The following is an 11,562-nucleotide window of genomic DNA, read 5'->3' as shown; positions in this document are numbered from 1 at the left end:
CTAGGAGACTCAAGCTTGAATGATATGACGTCTATAGGTAAAGCAAGAAAACGCCTCACCTTATCCTCGATATCCTCAGTAGTAGGGAAAGCTTCACCAAACTTGTAACCTGCATCAAAATGAACAAAATAAGAAACATAAATCCTTGATCCCCAAGATCAACAAATAAGATCCTACCCTTTTCAACCCAAGCTTTGGGCAAGAGATCTCCTCCATCGATAGAATCTCGCCTCACAAAAAAGAACTTTTCCTTCAAGGCTCCATCGTTGTGTCTGGTTTTTAAATAAAGAGGGGATTTATTGGTTTTGACCCTAAGTAGAAAGCCAGAACTCCTAAAAGTAGAGAGATCATAAACAGAAGCTAACTTAGTAAGACCAATGTCAAGATTATGGGAATGATTCACTCGATTAATTCAGTACAAAATCCTCCAAATAATGGACATTACTTGGACATAGGAAAGCTTGGTGGCTTGAAAAAAATCAGAAACGATACCCAAAAAAAGATATTTGAAGCCTAAAGAAAAGGGATATTCAGGGAAGCATACCCAAGAAGGAGAAACGAAATTAGCCTGGATGGAAGGGTCAAAGGACCTGAAGTTTGCATCAGAGGGAAAGGATCCATTGGCTTTAAGGGATTGCATGTCCTTTTCATTGAAGGAGCATACCTCATCTTGGGCCAGAATCCCTTGATCGACAAAGTCATTCTCTAGAGGAACAACAATGCTGGCACGAGAACGAACCATATTCTTGCCATTATTGGAGAAGAAGGATACAAATGAAAAACAAGGGGAAGAAATTACCTGTGAAGGTAGCCAGAGATTTGTTAGGGAAGGTAAAAGGTATAAAGAGGATTACCCTATTTAACCCAATGGTAGAAGAGAGAGGGTACGATTTGACCGCAGGATGATTAACCTTGGGCAGATAAACCCTATTCGATTAGGGTTTAAAATCCAAAGCTTTTATCTATTTCATTTTTTAAAAAAATTGTACCTTTAAATACGGAAAAACTAACCTCGATATTTCACATGTATAATTTGGGGGCAATTATTACAGGCAAGATCCTTGAATCATATATTCAGGATCCTCGAATACTTCTGAAGCCTCAGGATTCTTAAACATATCTTGGGATTATGACTATTACCACTAATATTTCTAACATTTGTAACAACTATATTCTCTTTATTTTTCTCACATGTGTAGAGCAAGTCAACATAAGACCCATTCTCAACGGAGACTCATCTCAACCAGGAAAAAGACCCAGAATACCAAGTCAAATAACATTCATATGTTGATTCCAGAGGATCCCGTAATTATCGAACTTCTTGTTATTAGCATTTGACTATAAATAACACATGTAACTAGCACACTAACTACACACTTTAGCTCATCTACGATACTTGTACTTACATTTACACATTCATATATGTAAATTGACTTTTGATATCAATAGAAACATCAAGGCAGGTGATTATTATCACCTTCCAAGGTTTTATGCCGGAGATCCTATCAAGGATTAAGGGATTTCCTTGTAAATCACTTGTGTCACTTTGACCATTAATTCACACTTAATTTACTACGAACATCACAACCTCTCATACAATTTGGTTGAATTATACTTGATCAATTTTTGACCAAAACACATATCATGTTTTCTTTAGTCATCATTATTATGAACAAATTATCAGGAAGATACTCACTTCACAACTATATCTCCATCCTCAACCTTATCTTGGATGTAGTGGAATTTCCTTTTTCTATGCATTGACCTTTTGTGGTCTCAAGGATCATTTCAACATGGCTGCACCTTCACAAAATATTTATAATGGCAAGTTGTCATTCAAAATAAATCCAAGGTCAACTTTGAATTTTTCTAGACCAGGTACACTTATCGGATACTTCACTTTCATTATTGTAATCTGACTTAAAATGTTGCGCCTACCACCATCTCCTACATGAAACCTTTCGTGTTACCGCACTTCAATCTAAAATAAATGTCCATTTAGACTATAACTCATAGTCTTCTCTAAAATTCATGTCACTATAACTCTTCTTAACCATGTTCTCTACTAACTATAAGGAAACATTCCTTGTTATCTTTCAATACCTCAGAATGTTCTTGACAGTTGTCTAGCGGTCCAGTCAAGAAAACTTCTGATACAATCTCACGATGCTTCAACCATTTGAAACATCGCAACAAGCACCAGTCATAGCATAATATATCAATCCTATATTTGAAGCATATGGGACTTGACTTATCCTATCATTTTCATGACTAGAGCTAAAACAAAAAAAACTTTGAGATTCACTCAAGTCCTTGCTACGATGCATATGAGCAATTCCTTTCTTGGAATTTTCCATGTTGAAACCTTTCAACACATTATGGTTTGAGTGATTCCTATTAAAAAAAATTTGATCTACACTCTTATATCTAAATACCAAGTATTAGTGTCGATTCCCCTATGTCCATCATAATGAAACCATTCCCAACCTTTTGCCTTTTCAACTTAGGAACAATGTTTCCTATGAGCAGTATTGTCATCAACGTGCAATACCAGGAAGAAAACGACACTCCCACTAGCTTTGAGTTGTACTCAGAAACCATATGGACTTCTAGAAAACAACACTCTTTCACATTCTCATGGAAGCAAAGATTCCTGATATGCAATGCTTGTCTAAATCTACAAATAAACTTCTCAAGCTTACACACCTTGTTTGGACACTTTTTATGTTTAAATCCTTTTAGGATGTGTCAAACATCCTTCTAGATTTAATTGTTAATTAAATTCATTTAAACATCCACTTTACCATATCTTAAATCAAACAAGGCAACAACGGTAACAAATAACCAAATATACATTTTCTTAGATACCAGTGAGAATGTTTCTGATGGAGATTAGTTCCGATAGCCATAACAAAGTCCGTTAATATTAGTTTAAATAAAGTATCCTTTTGGGTTACACAGAAGAACAAAATTGAAGCAGGCCTGAAAAGATATTTATTAGAGAGATTTTTTTTGTTAATTTATTAATAGTTTAATTAATTAATTAGAAGATAATGGAATATGGAATATTCTAGAATGATTAGAAATCATTAGATAATTACAATTAAATCTGATAATTATCTCTAGGATTTCAAATCACCTCCCTCTAAATAGAGGGCTCCATATCTAGTTTTGGCACTTGTGAAATATACCTTTCAGTCATAAAAACCCAGAACCCTCAATACCCTCGAATCGTAGGAAATATAGTTCCCACGATGTGGACATTGAATCGCCACAACGTGGTGAGCTATAAATTCGAATTTCTTGAATCTGTCCGTGGTTGGAGTTTGAAGGTGGTTTATATCTACTAGTGTGTTGCTTCTTGGGTGCGATTATAGAAGAGGCCCTATACATTGGGTTCTCTAGTCCAATCAACTAGCTTGTCAAAACAAGAAACCTACAAATAAATCAAAGGTATGTTTTTTCTACTTTGTGTGTCCTATCAAAGTTTCATAGATTAGTTGAGTTATATCTATCTGGTTTTGTGTATTTGATCAGAATTGTTTATGTTTCTGCATCCTAATGTTTGATCTCTATGATGCTCGAAACCCATCAGTTGTATTAGAGCGTCGTTAACTCATGTCAATTGCACTTAGAATTTGTCTTTAAAATTATGTTAGGGTTTGTATGTGCATAAATTTTCCTTGATGAAAAATCGAATCTGTTTACGCTTTAAAAACGACGTTTTTGCTCGTTCTGCCTCTTCGCCACGTCCTAGCCGGTCCTCCACCATGTCGTGGGCTCGGTCTGGATCATGTTTGTCTTTGTCGCCACGTCATGTTCTCTTCTTGGCCATGTTGTGGCTAGCCGCTGAGAACTAAAATAATAATTTAATAAAATCGCATGTTTTTTGTGTGCCACGACGTGGCTGTTCGTTCCCCTTGTCGTGGAACCTGAAGTCGCAGAATTTTTCTAAAATCATTTTTATTTTCGGTTGCTCATCTTTTTCGATTTTAAACACATACAAAATAGCCTTTATACTAAAAGATAAAGTATATTTAATTTAATTATAAGATTAATTAAAAGACAAAAGATTAGGACACTTATAATTTAATTGTTGACTTTTAGTCAATTGAAATAAACGATATATCTATCTAAATGTGTATATATTTTGTAAAATCGTATTTATATATATCATTTTAGAATTATAAACATTGTGACCTCACGTCTTTCTTAAATGTGAATTGTTAGTCCTATCACGTCTAGGATCATCCATTTTGATTGCTATAAGGAAGGTTTAAGGTAGATCTCTTTGATTCCTAATGAGGTTGGCTTTTAAGTGGATATCATTGCTTGCCTCCCTCACCACATTCTTGCGTTTTGTAGTGGAGTTACCAAAAAGGTTTGATATGAAATTTGTGCAACGTTAAAGGTATTAACTTTATAAGTAATAAAAAAACTCGTTTTATGTTAATAATGTGAATCTTATGCTTCCCATGGAAATTACGCCATGTGGTATGTTTGTGACATCCCCATTTCTATGGCCAGAAAAGACCGATTTGTTTATGCTTATTAAATAAGAGTATTCTTTTAAAAAGATTAGTTATGCGGAATTGTCCCAAAAACATGATAATATTATTATCAAAGTACTTTCAAAGAAATGTTTTTCATTGATTTATAAAAAGCTTGGGATGTCATAACTGATACAAGAAACATAAGCATAAATGGAGACTTACAATGTCTCAATATACTAACAATGTATATCTCCTTGAATTTCTCTCTTTGTGCATGTACCTTTGTATCGCTACATGTGATACAAAGAGGCAAAGTGGGTCAGGTTGGGAAACCTGGTAAGTACATAGGGTTTTCAACCCACAATAATATAATTTGTCTCCTTTTAAAATATTCACACCAAACAGTTAACCCTATTACCCATTATCGTTACTCTCTCTTTCTCTCTCTCTCTCTCTCTCTCTCTCTCTCTCTCTCTTATTCGATAAGATCTATCTTAAAGGTTCTATCCTAAGGATTACTGTCAAATACCGCCTAAGGAATTTCCATGGGAAAATAGAGTACTCGAATGAACCCACTGATGGGTTTGAGCATTCTAACACTCCTATGGTGTACATGCAACCCTACATGCTTTGGATCTATGTTTTCTATATTATACATGCATACATTAAATATTCCAAAGCATCATCCTAACTAGCATACAATGAAGCATAAACAACATGAAATACAAGTTAGATGACATAACTTTTAGTGTAGTTGGAATCCTTGAACCTTTAAGAGCTTAGCACCAATAGTATGAATGCCTCAAATGGAATCACAACACACCTAGAACAAAGGTGGCTCTTGAGAGAGAATATTCTTGCACTAAAACACCTCCATGAACTCCAAGAACATGTTTTTTAGGCGTTTTAGGCTATGGAGCACATATTTATATGTAGGATTCCAAGGGTCATGGGTTAACCCTAATCCATACCCATGGGTTTATGATCCATGGTTCATGTAGCCCAACTCTTTATGTATCTACACATAAACTTAGTCCAACATGGATCATAAGCCCAACATATAAATATAACTAATTTACACAATTACTCCCTATTGATTTAATTAGTCTCTTTTGATCATTAAATTAATTCCAAACTAATTCTTGATCAATACTAATTAAATCATATGATTTCATATTAATATATTAGAACTTATAATATATTAATAAACCATAAATAACCTCTTCTCAAAAGTTCATCCTAAAAAATTGTCCTGATGATATGCAACCCAAATGGACCATGCTACTCTCGGGTCAAGTACATACCAATTATAGTTATGGGCTTAGACACCTAATCCAACAGTCTCCCACTTTGATAAGTCTAATAACTATTATTGCAAGTACGACTCCAAAATCCCGACTAGCAATCGTAGCTCTTAAAAGCTGCTGTCGAACTCTGATCTAGTCAATGACACGTCCATTAGATAAGGGATCATATATTCCTCCATTCTACAAGATATCATATGGATTGAGACATGGATTATGATCATTCTCTCTGTCCATCTTTTGTTTCCCGATTTTCGATTTATGATGACCGACTAATTGAACAAATCAAATCAGTCCAGGCTCGGCCGAGCGCTTAGGGTTGTCATCACTAAATCATCGAGGGGCCCACCGATATCGCTTTTATCTCTCTAAGGGTAAAAGGAATGCATAAACTTCGACTCAAATGCTTGCTTGTACTTACTCACCAAATTACACACATCAATATGTTTTATGACACCAAGTTACTGGTGCGTTTACATACGTCAATGTGCAACTGACTCGCAACTACAACTCACATGTCTCCGTTTCACCAATATAAGATATTATCGTCTCTTAATCACTCATGAGAAAATCCATGAAGTGATTCAGATGAGCGTGGGTTGAATCCAGTACTCGAATCTTATTCCAGGAGCACTGCAACTATGTTTAAAACACCTAGACAAACTACAGACCCATTCATGACAGTCTTGCCTCAATACCTACTTCCAAAGTATGATTGACTGTGGATGATTTGAATAACCTAGTTATTTGGGAAGTCAAAACAATCAAAGTGAAACACAAGAACAATACTAATCCAATATGGCCCCAAAATTTTGAGTACCATATTGATTACTCATTATTCATTGTATAATGTTTCGAATAATCAATTTAATACTTGAATTAAAACAATAGTTGTCCCATGCTCCAAGCATGCACACTATGTTTGTCTATGGTCCTTACTTCGTGAAATAGATCAATTGACAACACTTTAGTGATGCTCATTTCACAATCCCAAATCCTTACCGTAAATGTAAGAATATCAAATTCTTGCCATTTACTGTAATCTGTTAGATTCTAAACTTATATGCAATGATCCTTTTGTAACGACTATGCACAAAAGTCACAGAGACTTGGCAACATAAATTACAAAGTATTCCAATGGAGAGCAATTCCATGGAAACGAAGTCTCACATTCAAAGTACATTCCTTTAAACATCCTTATTGCATTAAGTTTTCTAATCTTACACAGATTTAAAGAATGACTTCCACTTATGGAAACATTTCCATATTACCATTTTGACTATCACTTATAAACAAGAGTTGCCTCTTTTTAGAATATGTCAATATGGTCCTTTCCAAAATTTACACTATACTTCCAACTGTCCATGAGCAATCAATCTTTGGTAAACCTCAGATTGTCTAATTCTAGTCATTTTCCCTCTTAATGCCCTAGGCATTTGGGAAATTAGAACACGAGAATATTATAGCATATGCAATCGATCCTATACCCGAAGCATATGGGACGTGATTCATAATGTCTAACATAAAGACATGATATTTGATCAGTCTTTTGCAATAATATTTCTATTTGCCATGTTCTCATAATTTTGATTATGAAGAGGGATGTCGTAATCATAATCAAATTTGAGAACGCAATTAACATTTCCATATATAGAATTTCCTTATTTTGAACCATTCCAACATAACATTCATATATATTTGACTAAATTTGATTAAAATCTCAATCTAAGCTTTTAGAATTGAAATGAAGTATAAATTCCTCTCCCTTAATTATAGCAAAACAATTTTTCAAACCCTGAAACTTTGCGAATTGAAACCTTTGTTTTTTATAATTAACATTGCTAACTTGCAACACTTACCATAATAATTATGCTCCCACTAGCATAATAATTATTATTAGCATAACACTTATGCTCCCACTAGATTTGACATGTATTCAGAAATCAGATGGACTTCTAAAAATCAATACTTATTGAGTTTCATTACCAAAGTTCAGATTTCTGATACAAGCTGCTTCGATAAGACTTTATCTAAGCTTCCCAAAATCATACACCTTTCCTTAGATAGCACACATGTGTGTCTAAACAATTTTAAAACTTACAGAAATAAGTCTCAAATGTTTAGACTTTTTGCCATTCCTCACAATTCGAATTATGAAAAGGTATTCCGTAATCATAATCAAATTTGAGAATGCAAATATCACAACTGCTATCTCCTTAAAATCTATTTAGTGAAAGCGTTTCCTCACCATCATTTTCATGAATCGGAGAGAAACCTTATGACACTTAGATTTTATGGTGTATGTGTTCCTATCTATGTGAATTTGTCAAACCATAATCAAAAGACAAGGTTAGTGACAAATCCAAACTCATATGGATTGAACTTGTTCAATCTTAATTTCTTGTCACTTGACAGCACAATGGCCTACCATTGCTTCCAGGTTGTTATGCAAACAAATGAGAGCTCATAGAACTCACGTGCATAGTCAACTTTAATTGAAATAGGCATATAAACAAGAATATTTCAACACGATAGGTTACAAACCTCAAGTCGTGTGCTAGTGATAAACAATAGGTTTTCTTCTCGATTAGTTCTTGAACCTTGTCAAGATCTTTAAGACTCCAACTGACCTCTTGACATATAAGATTCTCTGTCAAGAATCATTCCTTGACAGAAAAAATATTCAAGAGTTAGTGCGGCTTCTTATCAAGATAAACACTTCACACAATTGGTCTTAGTTGGTCTCTGTCCTTAGCAAGACATCACAGCTTACCAATTTCAAATGTACAAGAGTAAAAACATATAAATCTACATTTTATTAGTGTTATAAACCTTTCCTAAGATTATGTCACTCAAGGTACAATCTTGGAGTATGACTCTAAGACTTGTTTCGGAACGAAGTATCACTCATCTTCTTGATTTAATCCTTTCAACATTTCATGATTCCTCTTCTTATCCATACAAATGCACTAAGATATCCTTAGAGGATCAATTGTGACATGGTTTTCATAATCATTAAGATGATGATAAAACACGATACTCAAGTACTCTCCCATTTTTTCAAATTGGAGAAACTTTTATCTTTCTGCCCAATTTGATTCTTCTCATTCGTCCTGCCATACATTGAAACTTTTCCAATGTTTCAGAATTACACCTAAACTTGTAAGCATAACCATATTTACTAAACTTTAGTAAATCATGACGAATAGTATTATCGATCTTTGTGGTGGACTTCACCAGCGCACAACCAAGTGTACCCCATCCCCTAGTCCTTCACTTGACTCACATATACATGTGAACAAGGAATTAGTCTTAATTTCCCAAAGATGAAAATTCTCATTCATCACACAAGTTGCATGATTCCAAGTTTCTATCCAACTGAAACTTGGGTGATGAGAATCTTTCCTTATTCGTCAAATTCTCGACACTACCACAAACGAAAGAATCAAATCCATTTTCCAATATTGCTATCAATGGAATCATATAAACAACAATTTTCACAAATCCCATTGTAAGGATACTTAAAATAAATAAAATCAAAAATTTTCTTTTTACTTTAAAATTGCGGAAAAACTTATCCTTACAACACATGCAAACTATATTGTTATCCATTCCTAACCAGTCTATCATAACTCTAAGCAGCAGCTCAAAATTCTGATCTTCAGATCATGCGATCGAAATCCATCTCTTCACAATCATAATTAGCTTATTCTTCCTTTAAGCTTCCTTTCTTTTCTTTGTTTCTACAAAAAATTAAAATGCGACCTAGTCACATCATGTAATAAGAATCTCCAAATAGGAACTTAATAGAGTTAGATAGTGGACTTTACCTGAAGCATAGTCAAATTTTTTGACTTTTACCATCCTAGTGAACTTTCATGTAAATAGAGCAGCTTCGCAACCAATGCCCCTTCTTTTGGCAATAGAAACATATGGACTCTTTAGTAGTGGTACACGAGACTATCTCAGACTTAGCCTTTCACTTTACCATTTTGTCAACCGGGTTGACTATGGCCGATCCCTTTCCATTGGGAAGAGAAGACTTTTCTGGACTTCCAATGTTTCCATTTCCAATGTCCATGTAAGTTTGGGAAGTTGATCTTCCAATCAAATTTGCTTTACCAGTGCTCCAAATCATTGCTGATTCAGCAGCAACAAGCAAATAGGTAAGATCATTAAGGGTCATGTCGTGGTCTGTCACATAGTAGTCCTTAATGAGCTCACTATATGACTCGGAAAGTGATTGAAGAACCCAATCAACAGTCGACTTCTTTGAGACTTCGACACCCAACTCTTCCAGCCTGTCAATATGTGACTTCATCTCCAAGACGTGAGTGCACACAAACTATTCATCTTTGTGTTGCTTGCCAAAAGGGCTTGAGTGACCTTGAACTTTTTCAAGTCTTTGAACTTGTGGGTTAGGGAGAATAATTGGAGGAGGTAGAGGAACTGAAGTATGATTTCGAGTCCCATTAATGCACGACAAAGGGATTAATCTTTCACCTTGATCGTCATGTGGGATATCATCTTCATTAGGAAAGCTTTTATCCAAAAAGGATAAGGAAGACCATAGTTGTCATAACTAGACATCTATGAGGGAGAAATTTAAGTTTAGTTGATTTAAGTCCTTAATATAACACCCAATTTGAAATATTAATGCTAGGACCCAACACAATATTTAACAAATTGGAAGAGGGATGCCGTAATCCAATTTGCAAAATATTTGAACGTAGGTAAATGACGATTTACCAATTTTCACCACGAAAAACGAAAAAGAATTTTAGGTTATAAGTGAATTGAAATTCCTAGATCTTTTGAGATTCATTGAACCTTTCAATGGCATGTTTAATCTCAATTGTGCCCTTCAAGTTTGTGACTGGGATGCCGAGGATCACAAACAAGGTGTGAATAACCATGCAAATTAGCTTGGTACACCCAATGTTACAACCACCTAATCAATGTGCCGGTTAACCACACACGCTCCATTGATCTATGATTAACATCAAGCTACCATTTGCCACGCATTGTCAGTCCGATTAGTGTGCCGGTTAACCACACATGCTCCGTTAATGACTTAACAAGGTGCAAAGTGCAATTTCATGGGTTAGCACCGTATTCACATTTTTCCTAAAGTAACTAAGATTGGGAATTTAATAAAAGTTTATTTACTTTATATTTATCATTATACTTTTAATGAAAGGAGAATTAGTGTCCTGTCCTACCCGTTCGGCTAACGACCCTCCACCAGTCAAAGAAGCGGTGGGTGAGAATGGACACCCATTAAACTGTCATTTTATAGGCAGTAACCTTATACCCCCTTCATGAATGAGACCTACTAACGGTAAGAGTGACTTTACTCTTATATATATATATATATATATATATATATATATATATATATATATATATATATATATATATATTAAACCTATAATATTATAATAGTATAAGGGTTGAATTTTAAACTTTTAAAATTCTAACGTTTGGAACTAAATGTGTCAAAAGAAGACTCTACATTTACAAATTCCAAAACTTGAGGGCAAGTTTTGAACTATTCAAAAACCTTTGGAATCCATAACATATGAGTTTAATATAGGATTTAATGAAAACACTCTTGGAAATCCATAAATTGAGGACAAGTTATGGAGTTCACAAAAACATTTATGGAAAAAAACTCTTCAAGACCATAACCTATGAGTTTAATGAAGTCTTTTAAAAGAAAAACTTTTCATTTTCCATAACTTGAGGACAAGTTATGGAGTACA

The sequence above is a fragment of the Lactuca virosa genome, chromosome 4 (assembly GCF_052849685.1).
Source record: "Lactuca virosa cultivar CGN04683 chromosome 4, Lactuca_virosa_CGN04683_v6, whole genome shotgun sequence".
Taxonomy (NCBI): Eukaryota; Viridiplantae; Streptophyta; class Magnoliopsida; order Asterales; family Asteraceae; genus Lactuca; species Lactuca virosa.
This window is presented reverse-complemented; position numbering follows the sequence as displayed.